Raw genomic sequence first — 26530 nt, 5'->3', positions numbered from 1 at the left:
AATTTACCAAATACAAATTAAACTAGTAGCCAGATGGTCCACCTCTATTATTAATAACACTTTGGCATCGCCTAGGCATACTTAAAATTAAATAATTAATTAATTCTTGGGGCAACTCCTCCCAAACATGTGTCACAGCAAGACGAAGCACCAGAGCGCTTTGAAAAATGTCAAATCGTCGAAGAAGTTGCCTTTTTAACCAATCCCAAACATGCTCAATTGGATTAAGGTCCGGTGAGGTAGAGGGCCAGGGTAGAAGATTGATTTGATTTTCCTCAATAGCGATTCGTACAAGCCGTGCTCGATATGGTGGGGCATTATCTTGTTGCAACAACGAATTTGGGCCCATTTCGCGTAAATATGGAACAATTACAGGCAGTAGTATATTATCCCTATAACTTATTCCAGTCATTGTATTTTCCACAAAAATGACGTTCGTTTTTCCGTCAAGTCTAATGCCACCCCAAAACATTACTGATCCACCACCTTGCCTTACTACTTCCCGGGTATGACGCAAACGGCTTTCATTTCCTTCCTCTCTCCAGACACGAATTCTACCAGGATCAGGATAAAATGAAAATCGAGACTCATCCGTAAAAAGAACTGTGGCCCATCTTTCTTGATTCCAATTAACATGTTCTTGGCACCACGTTAATCTTGCACCTCGATTTCCTGAAGTTAACCGAGGAACCCTTAGGGGTCTTCTGGCATGAAGTCCTCTCTCATGCAAACGGTTTCTAATAGTTTGACCTGAAACCTCGACGTTATGCACTCGTGAGAGCTGCTGAAGCAAAACACAGGCTGTTACCGTGGGATTTCTTTGAGCTTGCAAAGTTATAAAACGGTCTTGGCCAGGTGTGGTAACTCGCGACGGGCCTTGATGCCGTTCACTAACATCATTTGTCTCGCTATATATTGTCCACAAATGGTTAATTACACTGGGAGATGTATCCAAAGCTTTTGCAACGTCTCTTTGACTTGTTCCTGCCTCAAGCATTCCGACTGCTCTTAGCATTTCCTCTCGAGTTAAATGTCGTCTTTCCATTTTTATTGAATAAAAACTAAATCACAATTGTTCGGTTGGAACCACAGAAAATGCGATATTGCGTTAGAATTTAAAAATTATAATCTGCGTTATTTCGACAAAATGTGCAAGTAGCAAAAAACGCTGTTCTGGCATGATTTTTTGTACCCAAATATTTATTTTACTTCGTTGGTATCTTAATATTAAAGGTAGTATCTATTCCGTATGAAATTAAAATTATAAGGCGAAAAAAACTATTTTTCTAAGTGTTCCTTAGACCATTTTGATGTGTATATATGCAGTTAACATTTTTCTGTTTGTTCCAAGGAGTTGAACATTTCTTTGCTTATTCCAGGTATTTCTTTTTATCAAGTTGTACAGCAACATTTTTTACCCTAAGAAAAGTGAAAATTTATTTATTTATTTCTTGTTGTTAAGAATTATTAATTATTTTATAAAGCTATTTTGTGCTTATTCCAAGCAGTTCAAAATTTATTTGTGTTCCAGGTAGATCTTTTTATCAGCCTTTCTTTTTATCAAGTTTTACAGCTACGTTTTCTACCCATAGAAAAGTAAAAACGTATTTATTTATGAAACTTATTTATTTCATACAGTTAAGAATATTTAAGAATATTTAATTATTTTAGAAAGATGAAAATCTATTATATGCAGTTAAAAATTTTGTATTTATTTAATACAGTTCAGATTTATATGCTTATTTCAGGCTCTTGAGATTTGTGTTTAATTTCATGAACCTGAAATGTTAGTTGAATGCAGTTAACAATTTTGTGTTTATTCCTTATTGATGAAATTTACTTGTTTATTTCAGGTACTTGAATTTTTTTTTTTTAATTTTTGGACAACTGACAATATACTCAGTTATTCCATGCAGTTAAAAATTATTTTTTCTATTTCAGACACTTTAAGTAAAACAAATAGATTAAGTTTCGAAACTAAAATTTGTAGCAAAACCACTATTTTTAGGCAACTAAAAATCTATTAATTTAAATTACTAAGTTAAGAATTTCTTGTTTATTCCAAGCACTTAAGAATATTTCTTTTTAAGTATAAGCAACTGACAATTTATTCTTATATATTTTATTTAATATCTTTGTGTGAGACTTTTAATCTAAAGCAGGTTATAGCTGAGCCGACTCATATTTTTAATGGCACCAGCTCTATTATCGACCTTATTTTTACTAATCAGCTAAATATTTTGAAAACTGGCATTATTTACTCTACGTTTTGCGATCACTTTGGCATTTTCTTTGAATTTAGTGGTATGGTGCCGGAAGTGCTTCCTAAAGTCGTGACCTATAGACCCCTAAAAAATATGAACCTAGATAACTTCCAGGCCGATCTAGAGGCCATTCCATTTCATCTTATATATGATGATTATCAATCTATTGACGACAAAGTAAAATTTTTAAATACCAACCAAATAAAATTGTTTGATAACCATGCGCCTGTTAAAACATTTACAATGCGAAAAAAGAGAAACTCTCCTTGGTTGACAGACAATATAAAACTTCTTCAAAAACTAAGAGATAAAGCGCTAAAAGATTTTAAAACAAGTAAATTGCCTGCAAAGTGGGAGTATTACAAGCAACTTAGGAACTATACCACCACAGCCGTTAGAGCAGAAAAAGAAGCTTTTTATAGAAATAAATTTAGGAACTGTACATATGGGAAAAAATTGAGTGAATTAAGAAAAATATTACCCTGTAAACAAAAACAGATTCCTGGAGCTCGGGATTCTTAAAATCCCGATAATTTTAACAATTATTTTGTTGATAGCAGTAAGGTACCTAGCAGCGATAATAGTCAGGAAATAATTAATTTTTATAAGAATAATTCCTTGTCCGTTTCAAATTTATTTTTATTTCGCACAGTGGTATTTTTGTATTATTGTATATTTGGTATCGATAATCTTAATATAAGATTAATTTCATATGTGCTGCCCTTTTATAATACCTTTTATATTCAATATAATTAATAAATGCATTGAAAGCAGCTATTTTCCCAAATGTTGGAAAGAGGCCTTTGTGATGCCATCACCAAAGGTAAATAATCCAACAGATTTTAATCAGTTTAGATTCATTAGTATTCTGCCTACATTTTCAAAAATTCTTGAAAGAATCTTAGACACTCAAATTCAAAATTTATTTAAATGCTAATAATATTTTGCCCCCTAAACAGTCTGGGTTTAGAAAGAACTTCAGTTGTGCGTCAGAAATGGCGGATGTTATTGATGCCATCATAAGATCTAGGGATGATGGTATGATTTCTGCCCTTGTTCTATTGGACTATACGAAAGCCTTTGATTTTGTTAATCACGAAATTTTAGAGTCTATATTTCACTATATAAGTTTTTCTGATAAAGCTATTAATTTCATTAATTCTTATTTAAGCGGTAGGGTGCAGCGAGTCAAGATAGAGGAAAATGTATCTGAACCCTTGGAAGTTGATAATGGCGTGCCTCAGGGTAGTATTTTAGGACGCTTATTTTTTATTATTTATACTTTTTGATTTTATCTTTATTTAAAAAACTGCCTTTACCATTTTTATGCCGACGATGCTCAGTTGTATTACTCTTTTCTGCCAGAAGATGCTAAAAATGCGGAAGCAAAAATTAATCAAGACTTACAAGCCATATGTGATATTTCTTCAAAGCATTTTCTAAAATTAAATCCTTTTAAGTCGTCTGTAATGTTTATTGGTAATAAGCAAAAAATTAACCAGATTTTAAACAGCAACACTATTAATATTAAGATGGGTGATGCTAATATTCCTGTTGTAGATAATTGCAAAAGTTTGGGCTTAATAGTGGATAGTGATTTGCGATTTCATCAACACGTTTCTAATGTTCTAAAAAAAGCGTATTTTGCTTTAAAATTAATTTACTTGCATAGGCATTATCTAAGTGAAGATATTAAAAAAATGTTGTGTGACTCTTTAGTGCTGTCACAATGCAATTATTGCGATGTTGTTTACGGTTGGTGCCTAGACTATAATGACAGGTACCGATAGCAAAAGCTTCAGAACTCATGTATTCGCCTAATATTTGGCATACGCAGATGTAATCGCGTTTCCCATAGACTTTCTGAGCTGGTATGGTTAAATATGCAAAATCGTAGGGTTGCTCATTTACTTACTTTTTTTTATAAAATTCTTAAATACCGTAATCCACCTTACCTATACCTTAAGATTACTTTTAGAAATGATGTTCACCATTTGGGCTTAAGAAGAAACACAATTCATATTCCAGGACATAAGACTCAATTATTTAAAAGGTCCTTTTCCTATAATTTTGCATCAGATGAATTCTTTGGGCATAAATTTTGAGTTGGGTTTGGTGTCTGTTCAGACTTTTCGCAGGGGAATGATGGTGCGTCTGGTGAGTCAGCAGCTGTCTACGACAAAAATACTGAAGGGTCAATATTGTTAGTTTGAGTATGGGTGGAGACTGAAAATTTGTGTTTAGTGTGGGTAATTAATGTGCGTGTTTTTCTTTTTGTGAGAGGTACTATGTTAATGTTAATGTTCTAAATTTTTTGGGTAGGTGTGTATAATTAAACTTAGTCTGCTACAAGCGTTTCTACATTTTTTTTCTAGTTAGTTTTTTTAAGTTTTGGCCACAATGTTAAAGACCAGAATCTGCCTTGGCAGAATTCTGAATTTGTCGGCCTTTTATTTGCATAAAATAATATATGTGTATTTCTTTCTCTTTTTTATGTAGGTATGTTGAGTTTGCAAATAAAAAATATTTATTATTATTATTATTTATTCCGCTTGAGATTTTTTTTAAATCCAAGCAACTACAAATCTATTCATTTATATTAGGCTGTTTAGAAGAATTATTTATTTATTTCAGGCAGCTTAAGATCTATTTATAACTTGTTTAACCTTCAAGCAACTGAACATATATTTATTTAGTCCAGACATTTGAAAATGTATTCATTTATTTCAGTCAGTTAAGAATATGTTACTTATTCCAGGCATTTACAATATTTTTTTAAATTCCAACCAGTTAAAAGCTCATTTATTCATTCCATGCAGTTGGGAATTATTCATTTATTCCAGGAAAATTTAGTTATTTATTCAATGTAGTTAAGATTTTTTTATTTCTTCCGCACACTTCAGAATATTTTATTTATTTCAGGTTCAATATGTTAAGTTTAATATTTATTAACTGAAAATTTATACACTTATTGTATGTAATTAACAATTTTTTATTTATTTTAGGTACTTGAGTTAATTCTTCATTGCAGACAGTGGAAAATTTATTTCTTATTAAAGGCACTTTTTATACTATTCATTTTGTTAATTTTTTCAAATTTATTCTAGGTATTTGAAGAAAATTAAAAAAAAGAGATGCAAATATTATATAACGTGGTATAAAGCAGATAAGCATCTGCAGCATATCTCCTAAAATGTTTAACCTGTACTCGAAATACACCTTTAGAGAAGCCCTGCAAGATATTAAAGATAAATAGAGAATGATTAAAGAACATAAGGTATGCAGATAATACTTGAATTTTTGCAATCAACCTAGCTTTCCTACAGTTGCTACAGTCGATAATATGATTTCGAAATAAGCACCAACAAAACAAAGTTCATGATAATCAGTTAAAACCAATATACCCGCGGTATGTTATTGTTAGACGGAACTCACCTCCAAACAAATGGTTCCATTCTCTGAAGAACACGTATGGAGAAAGTCAAAATAGCCTTTGTCAGGATAAAAAAGTCCACTAGAGAAATGACCAGAAGGAGAATATCGTTGCTGAAAAATTTAGGAACGTAGTTCAACCAATCAATAACTGAACTATTCCGCGCTTCTGTTAACAAATTATGAACAGCCAACATCGGGAACTAATAAACACTATAAGAAAAAGAAAAAGAAGAAGAAAAAAAAATACAAAAAACTCTTTGCAGATAAGAATTTTTATTTTAATCCAGGCGTTTGAAACCTGTGAACTAAGCCTCTAATTTAAATTGTTTTAAGTGTCTTAAAAAAGAAAAATCATTAATTTATTCCAGGCTATTGTAATTAATTCATAAATTTTTTAAGTGAAAAGCTACTGGATGGCATGAGGATGAATTTAATGAGAGACAGAGAAGAAAGGGATATTTTAGAAGTCACAAAGATTGGTGAGAGATAAAAACAGACAAGAATGAATTTTGCATATTAAATGGCTCTTTATAATAAAAGAAATGATATGGATGACGTGAAGAATGAATCAATTTGTTTAAAAAAAGTGGGAATAAGAAACGCTTACGTTTTATAAGTATTGACTTACATCCAAAATGTTATTCCATACAGTGATAACGAGTCTCAATCTTCCTATTTGAACTTGAGCGTACCTGAAATATTATTATAACAGTAAGTTTGAGAGCAGAATCAAATTTAGAACCCAAATGCGAATATTGTCCATACTTAACCACAAATTCCTTATTACTCTTAACATATTTAGTGTATAATTATACCATATAATTTTTTATAAACTTCATTATTTTCTTAAAATAACACTCGAACACCAAACTAACCCGCGATAAACTCCAATAAACCCGAGAAAGTGCATTTTAAACTTTCATCATAAATCATTCTTCAATATGGCAGCGGGCACAACAGCAATTTCAAAATCCATTTCGAGATGTTTTGCTCATTCAATTATTAGTCAGAAAGGATATTTCACATCTGCATAATGTTTATTTATGACGAAGTATGGGCGGTTATTTATTGCTTAAATTGATGCCAGAAACGTTTACCGATTCGCGATTAATACAAAAATAGGTGCGGATCTTCAAAAATTACTAAAATTACTGATTTGAATTTTATTGACAGTAAATTCTAATTAAACCTTAGTCCAAATCAGGTCGTCTCACTTAACTACACTTCATAATACATTTATTTCAGACTTTTATTTACAACTGACGCGGATAATGTTATGTACCGGTTTTACATAATAAATGCACCGTGTATCGGAATGAAACCAGTTTATGAAGAGCTTCTTTTTATCAACTTAAACTATTTTTGCAGATGCTCTTCTGTATATAGTTGCATGAGAAAAATGCGATCTTTTGAATAATATAGGCAGTGGTGGAGAAGTGATATGGGTTACAATAAAAAAGCGGAAAAGTTTAATTAATTACTTAAACCCAAAAATAATTTATTCGTGTTTGACGCTGTATAATGTCCGCTATGTCAAGCTTTAAGCGCAGTATATAATGTGATATAAAATCGAAGGCCTTTGAGAGGCCACACAGAATTGCACCTTGGTGTTGGCCATTGTCAAAAGCCTCAAACAGATAATTATCGAACCTATTAGCTGATTCTTAAACTTTAGTAAAGAATTATTTATTTATTCGAGGCAATTGAAAATTTATTTGTTTATTCCAGGCACTTGAGATTCTTTAATTAATTTAAAGCAACTGAAAATGTATCCATTTATTCCAGGGAGTTAAAAATGTATTTTATGGTTACAGGCACTTAAGCTTTTTTCAGGCAATTGAAAAATGTTGTATTTATTTATGCTATATAGCTAAGATTTTTTTATTTATTCCAGGCAATTGAACATTAAATTTTTTAATTCAGGCATTTCACTTGAGAGCTTTTTAAATTTCAGGCAGTTTTTTAGAAAATTTATTCATTTACTTCATGTAGCTACTATTTTTTTATTTATTCCATGCAATTGAAAATTATATTTTTTAGTTCTGGTATTTGCAAACTTATATATTTATTTCACGCAGTTAGATATACTAGTTATACATTCCAGGCAGTTGAAAATGTATTCATTTACTCCATGAAGCTAAGATTTTTTTATTTATTCCAGGCAATTAATCATTAAATTTTTTAGATCAGGTATTTGCAAACTTTTATATTTATTCCACGCAGTTAGGTATACTGCGTGAAATAAATAAGGTATACTGCGTGAAATAAATAGAACTAGAACTGCGTATTAGTTATATATTCTAGGCAACCTAACATTTAATTTTTTAGTTCAGGCATTTGCAAACTTATACATTTATTCCACGCATTACTACTACACAGAAAATTTATTCATTTACTCCATGTAGCTAAAATTTTTAAATTTATTTCAGGCAATTAATCATTACATTTTTTAGTTCAGGCATTGGCAAACTTATACATTTATTCCACGCAGTTAGATATACTAATTATACATGCTAGGCAGTTAAAAATGTATTCATTTACTCCAAGTGGCTAATACTCTTTTATTTATTCCAGGCAATTGAACATTACAGTTTTTAGTTCAGATATTTGCAACCTTATATATTTATTCCACGCAGTTAGGTATACTAGTTATATATTCCAGGCAGTCGAAAATTTATTCATTTACTCCATGAAGCTAAGATTTTTTTATTTATTCCAGATAATTGAACATTACATTTTTTAGTTCAGGCATTAGCAAACTTATACATTTATTCCACGCAGTTAGGTATACTAGTTATACATTCCAGGGAGTTAAAAAATTTATTTATTTACTCCATGAGGCTAAGATTTTTTTATTTATTCCAGGCAATTAAGCATTTAATTTCTTAGATCAGGTATTTGCAAACTTATATATTTATTCCACGCAGTTAGGTATACTGCGTAAAATAAATAGAACTAGAACTACGTACTAGTTATATATTCCAGACAACCTAACATTTAATTTTTTAGTTCAGGCATTTGCTAACTTATACATTTATTCCACGCATTACTACTACACAGAAAATTTATTCATTTACTCCATGTAGCTAAAATTTTTAAATTTATTCCAGACAATTAAACACTACATTTTTTAGGTCAGGCATTGGCAAACTTATAAATTCATTCCACGCAGTTAGGTATACTAGTTATTTATATTCCAGGCAGTTGAAAATTTATTTATTTATTTATTTCATTCACTTGAGTGCTTTTTGAATTTCAAGCAATTGAAAATTTATTTATTTACTCCATGAAGCTAAGATTGTTTTATTTATTTCAGACAATTGAACATTACATTTTTTTAGTTCAGGCATTAGCAAACTTATACATTTATTCCACGCAGTTAGGTATACTAGTTATACATTCCAGGGAGTTAAAAAATTTATTTATTTACTCCATGAAGCTAAGATTTTTTTATTTATTCCAGGCAATTAAGCATTTAATTTCTTAGATCAGGTATTTGCAAACTTATATATTTATTCCACGCAGTTAGGTATACTGCGTGAAATAAATAGAACTAGAACTACGTACTAGTTATATATTCCAGGTAACCTAACATTTAATTTTTTAGTTCAGGCATTTGCAAACTTATACATTTATTCCACGCATTACTACTACACAGAAAATTTATTCATTTACTCCATGTAGCTAAAATTTTTAAATTTATTCCAGACAATTAAACACTACATTTTTTAGGTCAGGCATTGGCAAATTTATAAATTTATTCCACGCAGTTAGGTATACTAGTTATTTATATTCCAGGCAGTTGAAACTTTATTTATTTATTTATTTATTTCATTCACTTGAGTGCTTTTTGAATTTCAGGCAATTGAAAATTTATTCATTTACTCCATGAAGTTAAGATTGTTTTATTTATTCGAGACAATTGAATATTACATTTTTTTAGTTCAGGCATTAGCAAACTTATACATTTATTCCACGCAGTTAGGTATACTAGTTATATATTCCAGGGAGTTGAAAATGTATTCATTTACTTTATGTAGCTAAGAATTTTTAAATTATTCCAGGCAATTATTATATATTTATATATAATAATTTTTAATATATTTATATTATTTACTTATATATTTTATATAATATAAAATTTTTTTTACTCCAGGCATTTGCAGATTTATATATTTATTCTATGCAGTCAACAATTATTTAATAATATCAGGCAGTTAAAAATTTATTAATTTATTTCATGCAGCTAAGAGTTTTTTTTTCCAGGCAACAGAACATTATATGGAGCACTAGTCTCCCATTTTTTATTAAAGCGAAGAAACCTATGGCAGCCTCAGGAGAACTGTAAGAAACAATGTCATTTTAAAATCGTTTAAAACCTGCTCCTAGGACCTTATTATGCAATATTTATTATCAAAATGTGAGGGATCTAAGAACTAAAATCAAAGCTATTTATATAAACTAACTATACGAAGAATATGATTTGATTGGACTGAACGAGACATGGCTCGGCAAGGGTATTCATAAACCAGAACTTTTCAATGAGAGTTTTGAGGTTGTAAGGAGAGACAGAAATCGTACAGCCACCCGAGGAGGAGTAATCCTAGCATTTAATAGTGCGTTCTATGAAATCATTGAAACTAAGAACTCTGAGGTTGAATATATTAATGTTAGGTTAAAATGTGGAAAGAATATTTTTTATGTGTCTGTGCTATATTTCCAACCTAATTCTGACTTAGATATGTAGATTAAGATATTATAATCAAAAGAAAGAAAGTGTTTTAAATAATGACAATTATTTCTTATAATGGAAGATATTTACTTAGCAAACTACATAAAGTGTGATAATGTTAAACGTATTTTATTGCATGAATTCCTTAATTTTAATAAACTAGTTCAATTTAATAATAAAAAATTTTAGGGAAAAATGCCTGGATTTAGTCATATCAAATTTTACCATTGTATATTTATCTACAAAGGTTCTAAAACATTCTGATACCTAAAGACACATACCATCCTGCAGTAGGTTTCATATCACTCTGAACAACTCTGATGAGTCGATAGATAAAATTACACTTAGTTTTAGATAAAACTAAAAAAAGAAAATATTGATGTTTTCTTAATTAATTTTATGGCATAATAAATTATTATTTATACAATGCAATTCCAAAATTTGTGGTTAGGGAAAGGTCATGTAAACCAAGGTATCCATGTTGGTATATACACCAAACAACCTACACATTTATGATTTCATATAGAAGCATGTTGAATAATTTTTATATTAAAAGTCTGCCAAATCGAAGAAATCAACAAGCAGTATTGTTTATTTACCTTACTTTAATTTAATTAAGTATATAAGTATAATTGTTCCTGAAGAAAATCAAAAATTTTAAATTGAGATTTATATAGTATAGATCCAACTCGCATTTCTTTAATAAACAGAATGATATTGATTTGTAATCAGATCTTCAGCCAAATCAACATTGATAAACATTTTAATTACCTTTATAAAGAATTTGAAGCAATTCATATATTACCTTATTCATATATTACCTTACATTTTACAGAAAAAATGTAAAATAACTTTTTGAAGAGACCAGTCTGGCAAACCCTCGTGCAAAGTTTCAAAAAATTTTAATAAGCGAATTTTCAATTATTTAATTAAATGTAATTGCAAAATTACCAAATTTTCGGTTCAGGTAAAACCAGACACCAGCCACCAGCAAACAATTTGTTATAAGGCTTTGTCAAATCTGACGACACAGTTAACATTACTTTTTTATCTAAACTTTTATTTAATATAACGATGAAGTTAAACCAATAACAATTATCATTATCGATTGTTAAAAAAATAATTTTATCATACTTAGAATCAAGCCTATCTGGTCCATTTTAACCATTAAACCTATTGTTAGTAAATTCGAGTCCAAACACATTGCAATAAATAATTGTAAATGTTTAACTCAGAAGATCGAAAATAGATCCGAAAAAAGAGAGACAGAGAGAAAAACAGTTAATATTTTACTGTGGAAAAATAAAATAAAATAAAATAAAACAAAAAAACATCAAACCCGTTTTTTCCCAGAGTTCCGATATTGGAAATGTCATAATTGTCCCGGTGTTCCAAAATTGGAACGACCACGTTGTCCCCCTCTCTTTTCTGAGAAGCGTGCTCTTAACTATTTTTACGTCGCGCGGTCGTGTGTTAGTGTCGTTCTGGCTAGCATCAGAGAGGGTTTGATGTGCGTTTTTTGCAAATTTTCCGCATTTAGTGTTCTAATTACTGATTTTTTTTTAAAGTTCATAATATGGCGTTAAAAAAGTAAGTATAATTTTTATAGTTTTAACAATTAAATTGTTCTACTGCAAAGAATTTATTGTAAGTGATATAATTCAAGATATTTTATATACCTAATGCGAATATTATTGAAAGTTACTAAAGGATTTGATCATTTTAGGTTGTTCCTATATTGGAACATTGGGAACAAACAGAGACATATTTTTTTTTATTGTAGGTATTACACGACCCAAGAACTAATTGATTTAGTTGAAGCAGTTTTGGGCTGCAGATGTTTTTATCACACCTCTAAACGATGGAAGGTATTCTGAAGAGGATTCTGATGATGATGAAGTTCCTTCAGCTAATGTAAATCACCTTAGTGGGCGACAAATGTAGTCAGAAGCTTGTGCTAAAATAAAGAACATTGATGGAATAGTTTATATTGGAGATAATGATCAGGATAAAAATATTGAGGAAATTTTCGCAATCGATTCGCAACCAGGAACTTCAGCCCATTCTATCGTAAACGATAACTCTCCTGAATTACCTGATGATAATGCAAGCGACGATAGCGATAATGTACCTTTAGCTCGCGTGGTAACCCAAGCTAATATAAACAGAACAAATTTAAAAAGAAGCTGGAAAAAAGTGGAATTGAATAACTCCTTCCCACAATTTGTTTCTCCAAAAGAGCCTGGCGCAAACGTCGAGATATTTCCTGATGCTGTTGCGTGCTTTGAATCATTTTTTGATATGGAAATATGTAATTATTTAGTAGAAATGTTTAACTTGTATGCCAGGCAAAAAGGCAGTCATAATTTTAGTACTGATGCAGGAGAACTAAAATGCTTTATTGGTATTTTATATTTATCCAGGCATTTACAAGTTCCAAGATGGCATATGCTTTGGGAGGTGGATACTGATATATACAATCCATTAGTAGCAAACGCAAAGTGAAGAAATCGATTTAAATTGTTAAAAAAATTTGCGCATTGTGCTGATAATAATGATTTAGAACAAGACAATAAATTTGTGGAGTTACAACCACTTTTCAACATGTTGAATGACCGATTTTTGTCTTATGCTCCGCTTAACGAAAAACTGTCTATTGATGAAAGTATGGTACCATATTTCGGAAGGCATGGAGCGAAGCACTACATAGAAGGTAAACCTATTAGGTACGGCTATAAAATATGGTCCTCGTGCGAAAAGTCTGGGTACCTAATACAATTTAATCCCTATCAAGGTAAACAAGCAAATAGGCGCTAAATGGACCTAGGATTGGGAGGATCTGTAGTGATGACCCTTTTGGAGGATCTCCCAAAAAATGTCCCATTTAAAATTTATGGCGACAGATATTTTTTCTCCCTAAAATTAGTCAATTCGCTCCAGAAGATCGGAGTAGGATATACAGGTACAATCAACGGGAATAGATTAGAGAATTGTCCTTTGCGCAATAAAATGCAAGAAAAAAAGGGTACAAGAGGCAGCTTTGATTATTCTACAGACGCTAATTCTCAAATAACAGTTACCTTATGAAACTATAACCGTCCTGTTCTAATTGTAACTAGTTGCGATCCGGTGAATCCTGTTGGTCAAGTTATTCGGTGAATTTCCAGTGAGAAATAAAAATGCCTGGTTCCTCAGCCTCTTGTAGTCGGGCAATACAATAACTATATGGGTGGAGTGGACCGAATGGATCAAAATATATACAACTATAGAACTGGGGTTCGTTCCAAGAAATGGTGGTAGAGTCTTTTCGCATTCTGCTCGACTCCTGCATAATCAAATCGGAAACATAATCAAATTAGGTACGATGGTTTGAATCATTGGATTATTCCAGCCACAAAACAGAATAGGTGCGCCCTATGTCACAAAAACTCGACTAAGATGTGTGAGAAATGTAACCTCAATTTACATGAGGCTTGTTTTAACGACTATCATGTGTCCACTTAATAATTATTTTATGATTTTTTAAATTAAACTTGACTTTTGTTCATAAAAATTAAAGTTGGTTTTAATGAACCTATGTATTCCCAGTGTTCCAAAAATGGAACATCAATTTAAAAAATAAAAAAAAATATTTAGAAACAAAAAAACAAATTTTCACAGAAAAATATAATGTAATTTGATTTTTTTCTAAAAATATAATTTTCAAAAGTTTTGCAAAACTCGGGCATAACAGGTAATTTTAATTTATTTAAACTTGGAAAAAAACGGGTTAATTAAATGTTCTCAAACAACCCCCCATTAACAGCTAAAAAATACCCTAACCAATCATAAAATTCATTTCTAACGTTACTAAGTTGATATTGAGAAATTTTATTACATTCTAACAAAATAGCGTTTTGTAACTGGTTTAGATTCTCAAAGTTACACTTTTGTAAATGACACTTTTTAAATGACTCCACAAAAAGAAGTCATTCGGTAAGAGATCAGGTGACCTGGCTGGCCAAAGTATTTTCCAAGCACTCTCTAACCATACGGGAGTTATGGGCCGGGCAACCATCCATTTGGTATTAGATCATTTGATCTTCCTGAACAACTTTTTTCAAGGCGGGTCCAATGTGATTTTGAAATACGTCCAAATAGGTTTGAGCTGTTAGGTTATAGTCCATAAAAAAGGATCCAATGATATGGTGTCTGATAATTCCTACGAATACATTTGTTTTTTGGGGATATTGTGTCCGAGTATGAACAAAGCGATGTTCATTTTCTTGGCTCCATTACCAGAAATTCTGTTCATTATTGATGGTAAATGTACATTTATCGGTAAAACAAATATTTCTTTAAAAAATTCTATCATTATTTGCTCTTTTCATCATTTCAAAACAACATGCCATTCTTCGCTCTTTATCTCCTTCCTGCAGCTCTTAATGTTTTTCGAACTTATGCGAATAATATTTGTGTTTTTTTAAAGTGCGCAATACCGTTGTATGATGTTTATTTACCTCTTGCCCAACAACCCTCGTACTAACCATCTTGTTTTCCTCCACACTTATTAGAATATTAAGATCTTTGTTCTCTCTTTCTTCGGCTCTATTTTCGATATCCTGAGTTGAACATTTACAATTATTTATTACGGTACCTTTGGAGTCGAATTTATTGACAATACGTTTAATAGTTGAAATAGACGGAATGGGCTTGGTGGAGAAATAAACTGAAAACATTTTAGATACTGCTCTAAAACTGTTTCCCGCATAATGCCACTTAATTATGGCTATTTTTTCGTCGACTGAATAACTTATACTTGTTTTCAACTATTGACTGTCACTGATTAATTGACACTTTTCCTCACGTCAGTGACAATATTCATTTTACTGGTACCCGTTTAGTTTTACCTGAACCGAAAATTTGCTAATTTTGCAATTACATTTAATTGAATAATTCAAGATTCGCTTAGAAAAATTTTTTGAAACTTTGCACAAGGGTTTCCCAGATTGGTCTCTTAAAAAATTTGAATTTTTTGTAAATTTTTTCTATAAAATGTACAGGGAAGCCAATAATTCAACCCCTTAAAATTTACATGGGGTTTCCTATGTTCCGCTCGGCAACGCACCACCCGGTATACGTATCTTCTCATATTTTATGAAAAAAAATGCTTCATATTTTATTTAAGAGGAATAGTATTATTTTGCGCCTGTTAAAATAAGTGACAAATTTTTATGATATTATAAAGTGTGTTTTTTTACCATTTAGACACAAGCAGTGACTATAGTTCCATGCTAATGCTAATTCTAGCCTCTCAATGTTCTAAAGTAAAGAGTAAGGCAGTTGAACGATCTTGAATTTTTTTGGTGCTTGGTTATCATGACTTCAAAACTTCGACAGAGCTTGACAAACACGTTAAAAATAACAAAGCCAAACTCATTGCGCAAACGTACGATAGCGCATTAGTTATGAGCGGTTCGTCTAACGGACTGCAAGCAATAATTAACAAATCTTACGAGCATGCTGCGTACGTACATTGCTATGCAATTAGAACAAAAACAGATGGGATTTCGAAAGGAATTTAGCTGTGCCACCGCTCTTACTGACGTCACCGATGAGGTTGTCGTCAGTTTGGATAAGGATTGGATGCAATGATTTTAATACTACTTGACTACTATTGGATTTGGATAAGGATTGGATGCAATGATTTTAATACTACTTGACTACTATAAAGTATTTGATATCCTAAATCACGAACTTTTGATTAATATTTTACATTATTTTGGTTTGAATATTAAAACTACTAAATTAATTTTATCTTTTTTAAGTGATAGAACACAACGAGTTTTAATTGGAGAAGATAAGTCTAGGGTGGCAAAGTTGAAAAAGGTTCCCTCAAGGTAGCATTCTGGGTCCTTTATTGTATAGCATTTTTACGTCGGCTTTCATGGATCAATTGCAATTCTATAAATACCACCTCTACGCGGACGACACACGATATTTATCATCTAATACTAGGAATGTTGAAAGAGCTAATTTTTATTTGAATGCTGACCTTGCTCTTGTAGATCGACAGATCGTTGTCTTAAATGAAATCCAAGCAAGAGCTTGGCAATATTATTTTGTAGTGATAATAACAGAAGGTCGGTTTTGGATCATGCCCAACTAATGCTTAATGAAGAACTTATCCCTTTTCATAACTTAATTAAAAATCTAGGTCTAATGATAGACAAGCTTAAGTTTACAGATCATATTACAAGTTGTCTTAAGAAAGGATTTTTAATGCAAAAAAAACTTTACAAGCATAGGTTAAAATGCTTGTCATAATGTTAAACCATCGAGAGTGGCGCACTGAAAATTCAATTTATATATGAATAAAAAAGTCGTTTACTGCAACAAGGCTCTCTCCAGTAAGTACGATTTTAATGCTTTTCGAAATGAGGGAAAGGAAGGTATGGGCTTTATTTCTAATAGCAAATGATGTGCATTTTTTTTTGCATTATACAGAATTAAATTTTGACTAGCTCGGAGCGAGTGGTTGGAAGATAAAGATCATCATGTTCTGCGTTCCTGAGTAACTGTGAAGTGGCCTTTTTGAAGTAGCTCTAACGTGTTTACGGATTAAACAAATAGATTTAAATATGAATAAGGAAGTGTTAAAATTTTAGTTCTCTTAAAGAAATCCTGACAGTGCGTTCTACTGTTTAGCCGTAAGTGGGTAACGAACAGCTCTTTTTTGAAGCTTGAAAATACGCTCAAATTTAGTAACGCAACACGTACCCTAGAATGGAAGGCCATAACAGAGATGCGATTCAAAAAGTTATCTTATCCACAATAAGTCCCAAGAATTTTACTGAATCAACGACGTTAATAGTGGTGTTATTTAGTATAAAAGATTGCAACGTAATTTTATATGATAAAGCCTTAGTTTTAGAAATGTTAAGCCTTGATTTAAATCGCACCAACAGTTTATAGTCAATAAGTTAATAGAAACGATACTATGGAGTGTTGTGTTGTCCGGATTGCTCCAAGTGAAACTGGTATCGTCCGCGAAGAGCCAAATTTTCCCGCTAATTTTCAGGTTAGCAATATCGCTAATAAACTGCAAAAATAAAATAGGGCCTAAAACAGATCCCTGATTCCAAATTCAATTGGCTTGCAAGAAGACTTGATCAATGGCTCAGAAATACTGTAATATATTTTAATGGATTTATTTTTTCTGAGTCTCCTTTCTGTTCTGTATAATATGGAGATGCAGCCAGTTCATCAGTCAGTGCTGAGCCCATTCGAAAATGTTGAAAATACAGGTTATCCATTAAATTGTGGGACAATGTTTTTCAAATAGCCAACATTTTTGGGAACTTCGCTAACTTCTAAGAGGTTTTCCAAGACCTCATTACTGGAACATAAATGATCAGACTTGGTAATTTTATCATGGACAACTAATCTAGAACAAAATCGATTTAATTAATACAGATATTGCTACTTAAGCAACAAACTATTAATAAAACTAATAAAAACAGTAAAGCGAGCAATTATTATTTGTAACAGAAACTATTAATGAAACTATTAAATGAAATAAGCACCATTTATCAGAAAACACAAAAATAATAAATAGTCGGCATACATTAAATATGTCATTAAAAATCTACTTCGCAAGTACAGAACTCAAAATTCTAATGAGAGTCCAAGGATCGATTGAACTAGTTACAGATCGATCCTGAACAAGTAACAAAACATACGCGCACGGCAAGATTTCGAACTAAAAGTTTAGGACTGGTCACTGTGAACGCTCTTTTTAGCAATGCGCATGGGTAAGTAATTCTGAACTTGTCCAGGATTGTCACCGCGAACAAAGCTTTTAATTAGAATGTTGTAAACATTATTAAAAAGAGAAAACAAAAAGCATAGAATCATTTGTGCATATTTTGTATTTCAAAAATCCAAATTGATGTCGAGTGAGAATTTTATATTTGGACAGAAACGATAGAAGCCTTTATTTTAACTAATCGCTCAATGATTTTCGACAGCGTGGGGAGAAGTGCAATTGAGCGATAGTTCGAAGCTTCCTTTTTATCTACTCCTTTATGCAAGAGAATAATTATCGCAGTATTAAGACAGTTCGGAAAAACTCCATTTTGGAATGACAGGCTAGAAGGTAAGTAAGATAATTTAAAGTGTATTCCGGTAGGTTTGCAAAGATTTTTAATGTTAGTCCATCAGTTTCAGATAAGGATTTAATTTTAATGTCTTTAATTGTACTGCTAATTGCTCTGCTGAAACTATGCAAGTTTACATTGGAATTAGAAAGATATGACATTGAATCAATTGGGTTATGGTACTACATTTCAACAATAGAAATTAGAAATAATATCGTCCCGGATGCTATTGAGCCATCTCCATCAGACCCATTTAAGTCCAACGACTTAGGCTGGATGACTCTACAGAAATTTGTCGTGAAGCAAGTATGCGACTTTATCTTTTTCAAGGAAAGGAGTGATTTGGTTTTACTGAACACTTAGTCGCCATTAGTATTTTTTCAGAACAGTATAACCAATGTAATATAAGTTTTCCTGAACTAAAATTTATTTATGAAACACAAGAATTTAGATAAATCTTGAGACGTGCTTTTTGACTATAATATTTCTCAAAATATTGAGGTTATAGTAAAATCATAATAAAATATATAAAAATTTTATTTACCATTCCGATGGTTTCAGCTGAAGCAAAACGATGCATTTCTACCTTCAAGAGAATAAAAATATTTTTTACGGAATACCATGAGCCAAGAAAGATTTTTGGGTTTTGGCAATACTTTCCAAAACAGGGATCTTATCGAAAGCAGTTCTGATTTTAATCAAAAAGATATTGATAAATTTGCTGAGGCTAAAGAACGTCAGATGGATTTTCTCTTTTAATAATTTATAGATAAGATATGCGCTTTTTGTCTATTTTAAGGGTATTATGCCATTTAAGTTTTATCTTTGTTTTTTTATTTAATTGTTGTATTTATAAATATTGCACCAGTTTAATATTTTGGGTTCGGTTAATTTTGTTTTGGTTTTAAAAAATGGGTATGGCACCGAAACATTTTGTAGCTTTTCACTCCTTCATTTATGATCACTGGCTCCTACAGTTGCAACACCCAAATTTGTAAAACACGAGCCGCCACTGAGTACTAACATGCGGAAAGTACTCCCTCTACACGCTTCCCAGGGCTTAATAGAGATTGTGAAAAAAACTTTTCACTTTTTTTACGCTTAGTGCGTAGTCATTTAATATGTTTGATATGGCAAAGAGAGAGAGAAATAATTTAAGTTTTGTAAAGGCGCATCAGCATCTGAGGCCATTTAGCGCCCTGTACTTTTTTTTTAATTTTCATATTTTATTATAAAAATTTACTTCCTTTAAGAATTCTATTATATTCTTTATATTTTCTTTGTTTGGTTCAAGTATATGTTTTAGGTTAGTGATCATTGGTAAATTGTGTTTTATCTTAAATATATATAGTCTATTGCAATGTGCAAAATATCTTTTATGACGAGATTATACAGGGTGCGGCATAACTGTCTCTCTATTTTTAACCTTCTCTCGTAATGCGGTGCGGCGTCGCAGAATAGTGGGGGTACCGCCACTAAGAGCCGTATGGGAAACAGTGTTGTTTAAACATGTTTTAGTCTGAAGCATTATGTGGACCAACGCACAGCGCGCATTCGCCGTGGAAGTGTACCTCCGCGAAAATCAGTCAGTTATTGCTGCGCAACGAGCGTTCCAGATAAGGTTCCACATTCCGCGAAATGAAGGAGTCCCGGATCGAAAATCAATTGTGTTGTCGGTCAAGAACTTCAGAGAAACTGGATCTGTTATCAAAAAAGGAGGTGGACGGCCACGGACAGCTCGGACACCCGAAAATATCGAGACTGTGAGACGCTCATTTTTACTCACCTAGATGTTCTGCACGGAGACACGCAGCTGCCCTTCGTTTATCTGACCGCACTGTGCGAAGAATTCTTCACAAGGATCTTCGTTTTCATCCATACAAGATGGTTCTGGCACAGGAATTATCAGAACGTGATTGGAACAATCGACGTGCTGCATGTGAAATTATGCTTTAAAATTTACTCAGGGTGCAGTTTTTCTTAGTGGCGAGGCATATTTTTACTTGTCTGGCTGAGTAAACAAGCAAAACTTTCGGTATTGGGCCGCTGATAATCCGAGAGAGATACACGAGAAGCCTCTACATAGTGAGAAAGTGACAGTTTGGTGCGCCGTGTCTGAAATGGAGATAATCGGTCCTTACTTCTTTGAAGAAGAAAATCACGCTGTTACTGTTAATTCGGAACGCTATATAGCGATGATTCACAATTTTTTCGCCCCAGCCTTTGCAGGACTCAATGTGCAAAATGCCTGGTTTAAGCAAGATGGGGCAACAGCTCACACATCTCGAGCTTCAATGCAAGTATTGAGAGAAATGTTCCCCGGACGTTTGCTCTCCCTGAGAGGCGATATTTCTTGGCCTGCACGCTCGCTCAACCTAACGCCCTGCGACTTCTTTCTGGGGGGTTACCTAAAAGCTGAAGTCTTCAAACATCGTCCAAGAGAATGGATGCAATCCGCCTGGAAATTCGCAGAATACCCCAAGAAATGCTTGCAAGAGTTATGCGAAACTTCAGAAGTCGCTTGCACCAGTGCTTCGATAATGGTGGACGGCACTTGCCAGATATTATCTGCAAAACCACATAGGACAAAAATGTTTGAGTTGTACTTTTAAAACAAAAAAATAAAATCTTTGTATTTCAAATAACATTTCTTTTATTAGGCCTTAAAAACAGGGAGACAATTATGCCGCACCCTGTAGTTATTGCAAAAGGGGCATATTGGTTGATTTTCCCCCTTTAAAATATATTCATAAGATGGTGGTTTTCGTTTCATCTAAATCTAGTTTGAGTTGAGTTAAATTTTGTATTTTGGTATTTATTTGCAGGAATATATCTCTGTAGTAAAAGGTATTTGATAGTCTAGACTTCTAGAGCAAATACCAGTTGGATTTTTTGCCATGCTATCAGCTGTTTCAGTCCCGTCTATACCTATGTGCCTGGGAATCCAGAAAAAAATAATATTTTTACTATTTCTATTGCATTTGATTATGTCGTTTTGAATATTTATGAATGCTGAGTGTTCACAACTATACCTTTTAAGAGTATGTAATGAGCTGAGAGAGTCTGTAGCAATTAAGAATTTATTGAAAGATGATGTTTTTATGAAAGTAATTGCTTTTTTAATAGCATGTAATTCTGCTGTAAGTGTACTGCTATTTAAATTTATTTCACAACTTTATGAAAAATGTTTTGAGAAAAAAGCTGAGCTGGTATGTGAGTTTGACTTTGATCCGTCTGTGAAAATTATAATATGGCCGGAGTAATTATTCTTAATAATGGTGTAAAATTCAATTCTTATAATTACATGATGTGTGGATTCTTTATTGAATTTAGTTAGATTTGGGTTTATATCTATATTAAGGTATATCCAGGGTGGAAACTTATAATTGGTATGATGGCCTATTTCAGGGAGTTTTATATTATACATTTTGAGTAATTTCGTTAGTATTATGTTAGGTGGAATATTTTGATTGCTTCGAGTGTATAAACCTTCTGGTATTTGTGTTTGAATTTTTTTTATATAATGGATGATTTGGTTGACACCATAGTTTAGTTGAATATTTTAGGAATAGTTGTGTGCGTGTCATGTCGAGAGGGGTGATTCCTGTTATATAATTTAAGCTGGTAATTGGACTAGTTTGGAAGGTTCTAGTACTCACTCTAAGACATAGATTTTGTATTGGATTTATTGTATTTACATATGATTTTCTTGCAGATGTATAAACTATACTTCCATAGTCTATTTTTGGTCTAATAATGGTAATGTATATTTTTAGGAGGGTCTTGTAATCACTCCCCCATTTTGAGTTTGCTAAAATCTTTAGTAGGTTTATATCAGCAGTGCACTTGATTTTTAAGTGTTATTAATTATTAATTATTGTGAATTAATTAATTAAAATTAATTAATTCTAAATTAATTAAATCAATTAAAATAATCCTAAATTAATCCTAGGAATTTGTTTGATATTATATTAGGAATTTCGGAATTTTGTATTTCAATAATGTTTGTCTTAGGGAAGTTTTTTTTACAGAAATGCATTGTATTAGATTTATTTGGTGAGAAAGTGAATCCATTTTTATGTGCCCAAGATGTAATGTTATTGATGCTTTTTTACAGTTTTCGTTAACATATTTGGCTATAGAAGTGAAGTATAGCGGGTTAAGGACAGAAATCAAACCTCAAGATTTGAAATTAGCCGACGTTTCGACGTTTATTTACGTCTTTTTCAAAGCTGAAAAAGATACAATTGCTACAAAATGGTGAAAGCAATAGTTATTAATATAATAGTTAAGAAACCACCAAACAAAAACACAAATAAAACGGAGAACAAAGCATAAAAGTTAAAATTAAGATGACTTACCAAATTTACATTAGAGGTTTACGTAACAATTAAAACCTAATAACATCTCCATCATACATACACCACAGATACGATTGTTATACATTAAAATATGCAGCACAACCATTAAGTAAAACCAAAAAAACCCACAGTATACATAAAATAAAATTGGCTTATATCACAGATTGATTCACAATGAATAAGTAGTACGTATAATAACTATAGTAAAAAATAGCACCTTCTAAGTCAGTGTTTAGTAGTAACTGTACGCAGAATTTATTGTTATAAAGCAGGAATGATGCACATTCTTTTTATGTCTGTAAAATAGGTTTAATATTACCTGGGCTCGTTGAAAAGTTAAGTACTTTACAGTTTGGATTTATACAGCTTTAAAATGTGATTATATTGTGTACTTAGGCCCTGAGTATCGGTTCGGTGATTAACAGAATTATGCAGTTGGATGTGTATCATTTCACTGATATTGCGTTTAAGATAGTGCCTCTCTCTATCAACTATGCTAACATCATCAAAATTGAAGTTATGCCCTGTGGAAAAGTGATGCTGTGCTAAAGCGGTCTTATCTTTTTTGTTCATATTTATGACTCTACAATCACATTGATGCTGATATAGTCTATTCTTTAAATGCTGCCTAGTGATACACAGTATATAACACTGTTCACAATTACGACAAGGTATACGGTATACCAAACCTGAGCTCAACTCAAGGGGAGTATGATCTTTTAATTGGGAAAACAATACACTGCTTGAGTTTATGTTGTAAAAAGCCAGTTTAAAATTGTAATTTTTTTCACGGATATGTCGTTGGATTTGTTCTGAAAATGATTTTACATATGGATATCTTTTTGTCAAAAATTAGCCAAACTGGGCTGGCAGGGTTGCCCATAGCTGAACCATCCAGTTGTTGGTAGAACTGACCACCGAAAGAAAAGTAACTGCTATCGAATAAATGAATATTTCTCAGCAAAAGACTTTTAGGTATATCTGTGTAAGCGGATATAGTGCCCCATTTATTTTTTATAATATTTAAAACTAACGATTTAGGAATATTTGTGAACAATAACGTAACATCCAAGGACACTAAAATATAATTTTATGGTATTGACACACTTTGTGAGAATTTTACAAAATCAAGAGAATTTTTTATGTTAAAACAAAAAGTTGATGTAACTTGGTTTAGAATACCATGAACAAAGACAGCTAAATTATATGATGGAGAATCAATACAACTGACCACTGGTCTTAAGCTCAGGTTTGGTTTGTGTGTTTTCCGCAAACAATAAAGTTTAGGAAACACACTATTATTTGTGCGTAACTTTCTGAAGAATGACTCATTAATGTAATTGTTATCTAATAATTCTTTAGCGATTTTTTTTGCTTGATTTTGAAACCTCATAGTAGGATCAGATTTTAAGGTTTAATAAGTATTGTCATCACTCAATAAATTACGCACACCAGCTAAATATTCATTCTTATACATGACGACAGTAGAGCCACCCTTGTCAGAGCGCATAACAACTATTTCAGGATGTTGTCTTAAAAAATTCTTACATAATGCAAAATCTTTTTTAATTTTATGCAAGTATGGTTGTTGATTAAAACAAGAACCATTTGTAGATGTTATAAAATTGGTTAGACTATGGATACATTTGGACCTTAAATTTTCTTGTTCTTCTTCATTTAAATTTATTGATTGAACACAAAATTCTAAATCCTTTATTATAGTGGGTATTGGGACCTTATCCCGATTTACAGGCAAAGAAAATTTAGGGCCAGCACCTAGGATTTTTTTAACTTCATTCGGTAAGTCAATATTCGTATAATTGTAAAGAAAATTATCATATGTACCTAGTTCAAACAAAAATTGGCTACTACTAAGTGCAGTAATTTTTTTGATATTATTTTGTTTGATAGTTTTAAATATTTGTTTATATTTGTTAGTACATGTTTCATTAAAACTATTGTATATATGTGTAGGTAACAAGCTATATGCTTTGGTTTTAACAATGGTAAGTTCGTTTTCTAACTTGAGTCAATTTCCAAACCCTAATCTTAATTTCCAAATTTAGAACCCTTTTTTTAAAATTCAATAAAACATTGTCAACATGATTTATATACGGGTGTTTATCTATCTTTAAACTGTTCAGACAATGCATATTATTTTTTATATGATTTGGAAATACCTGCTTAGTCCTACATTGTAAAAGAACATTGTTTGTACCACATATTTGGCTATCTGAGATGAGTGATATATTACTATGTCATCAGCGAATATTCTGCATTTTATATATAGAGGAATAGCCGCGATCTTATACTATTTAAAGCTATTATAAATGAGGTTGGGCTGAGTACAGATCCTTGAGGAATACCATTTTCTAGTATAAATTTCTAAGAGAGGGTATTACCTATTTTTACGCAGAATGTTCTGTTTGTGAGAAATGTTTTATGAAGTTTGGTAGATGACCTCTTATTCCCCAAAAAAATAAAGTTTTAATAATATTGTATTTCCACGTGGTGTCAAATGCACGAGTTAGGTGATTTTTCTTAGCAAATTTTTCATATAAATCTAGAGTAAATCTCATTATATGGTCAATTGTAGATTTCCCCTTGGGAAAACCAAATTGATTTGGATCAATGAGATTGTTTTTTTCTAAGTACCACATCAATCTAAAATTTACTTTTCTTTCTAAAATTTTGCTTAAATGGTTTGTAAGGGTTAATTTGACGTTTATTTAAAATTTAATTTATAATTTGTCAAAAAAAAATTTGACGTTTTTTTTAACGCCCAGTGCGTTAAGTTATTTGATATGTTTGATGTGGCAAAGAAGAAAATGATGAGAATATGTGGGGAAAGCCCCGTACAGTGGGTCGTAAACTACTTTGTATAAACAAATAAAATCAAAAACAGCCAACTAACACCAGTGATTGAGCATGATAGGGACTTATAGGGTACAATAAACTAAGTAAATTTTAGACACCACGTGGATTTATGACAAAAAAGGCAAATCACGTATTAAAAAGTGCTACTTACATTAATCAAAAGAACTCGCTACTTATCCGATTAAAAAAAGCCTCCCAACTAAAAATAATAAAAATGACCACAAAAACACCCAAAAAGAATCACAAACGAACGAACCGGAAGTAGTAAAGGAAAAAAAGTCCGCGACCGTAGCCCCCGCGACCCAATCAAGAAACGACAAAATAATAATAAAATAATGTAAAAGTTCGACGATCTGCGAGTTATTCCCGCATCGGGAATCGAAAACGCGACGGAATAACTGTACTCGCATACACGCTCTACGTCGAACTGCCGACGACGAGAACGCGAAGAAGACGAGTTCCGAGAGCGTGAGCTCCTCGCAGTTTTCGCATTGCCGTCCGGATTTTTCACCGAGAGTTTCCCGTAGTACGCTGTACGTTAACCGACAAGAAAATCCAGTTTTTCACGCAACTCTCCACGCTAAAATCGATCTTGATCGCATTAGGGTTCCCCCTTTTCAACTGTGTATGTATGTATGTATGTTTGGCGCGTGGTTGATATGATATCCAGAGTTTTTTTAATTTTTTTTTTAATGCATCAGGGTGAATTATCAGAATCTATGG

General features: G+C 31.9%; 1 protein-coding gene across 3 annotated transcripts in view; it reads right to left on the bottom strand.

Moving 5' to 3' along the window:
• The window catches only part of LOC126739778 (putative polypeptide N-acetylgalactosaminyltransferase 9), a 501736-nt gene extending 475507 nt beyond the window's left edge, over positions 1-26229 (bottom strand). For 2 of the 3 annotated variants that reach the window (XM_050445610.1, XM_050445594.1), the window contains exon 1: positions 25959-26229. The gene's annotated coding sequence lies outside the window, so the exon portion shown is untranslated. The remainder of the gene's footprint in view (positions 1-25958) is intronic. The other variant, XM_050445615.1, reaches the window with a different exon arrangement.
• Between the last annotated feature and the right edge of the window lie 301 nt (positions 26230-26530).

Source organism: Anthonomus grandis, chromosome 1, assembly GCF_022605725.1.
Source record: "Anthonomus grandis grandis chromosome 1, icAntGran1.3, whole genome shotgun sequence".
NCBI classification, from domain to species: domain Eukaryota; kingdom Metazoa; phylum Arthropoda; class Insecta; order Coleoptera; family Curculionidae; genus Anthonomus; species Anthonomus grandis.
Note: the sequence above shows the minus strand (reverse complement) of the source record. Positions and strands in the feature narration are given on the sequence as shown.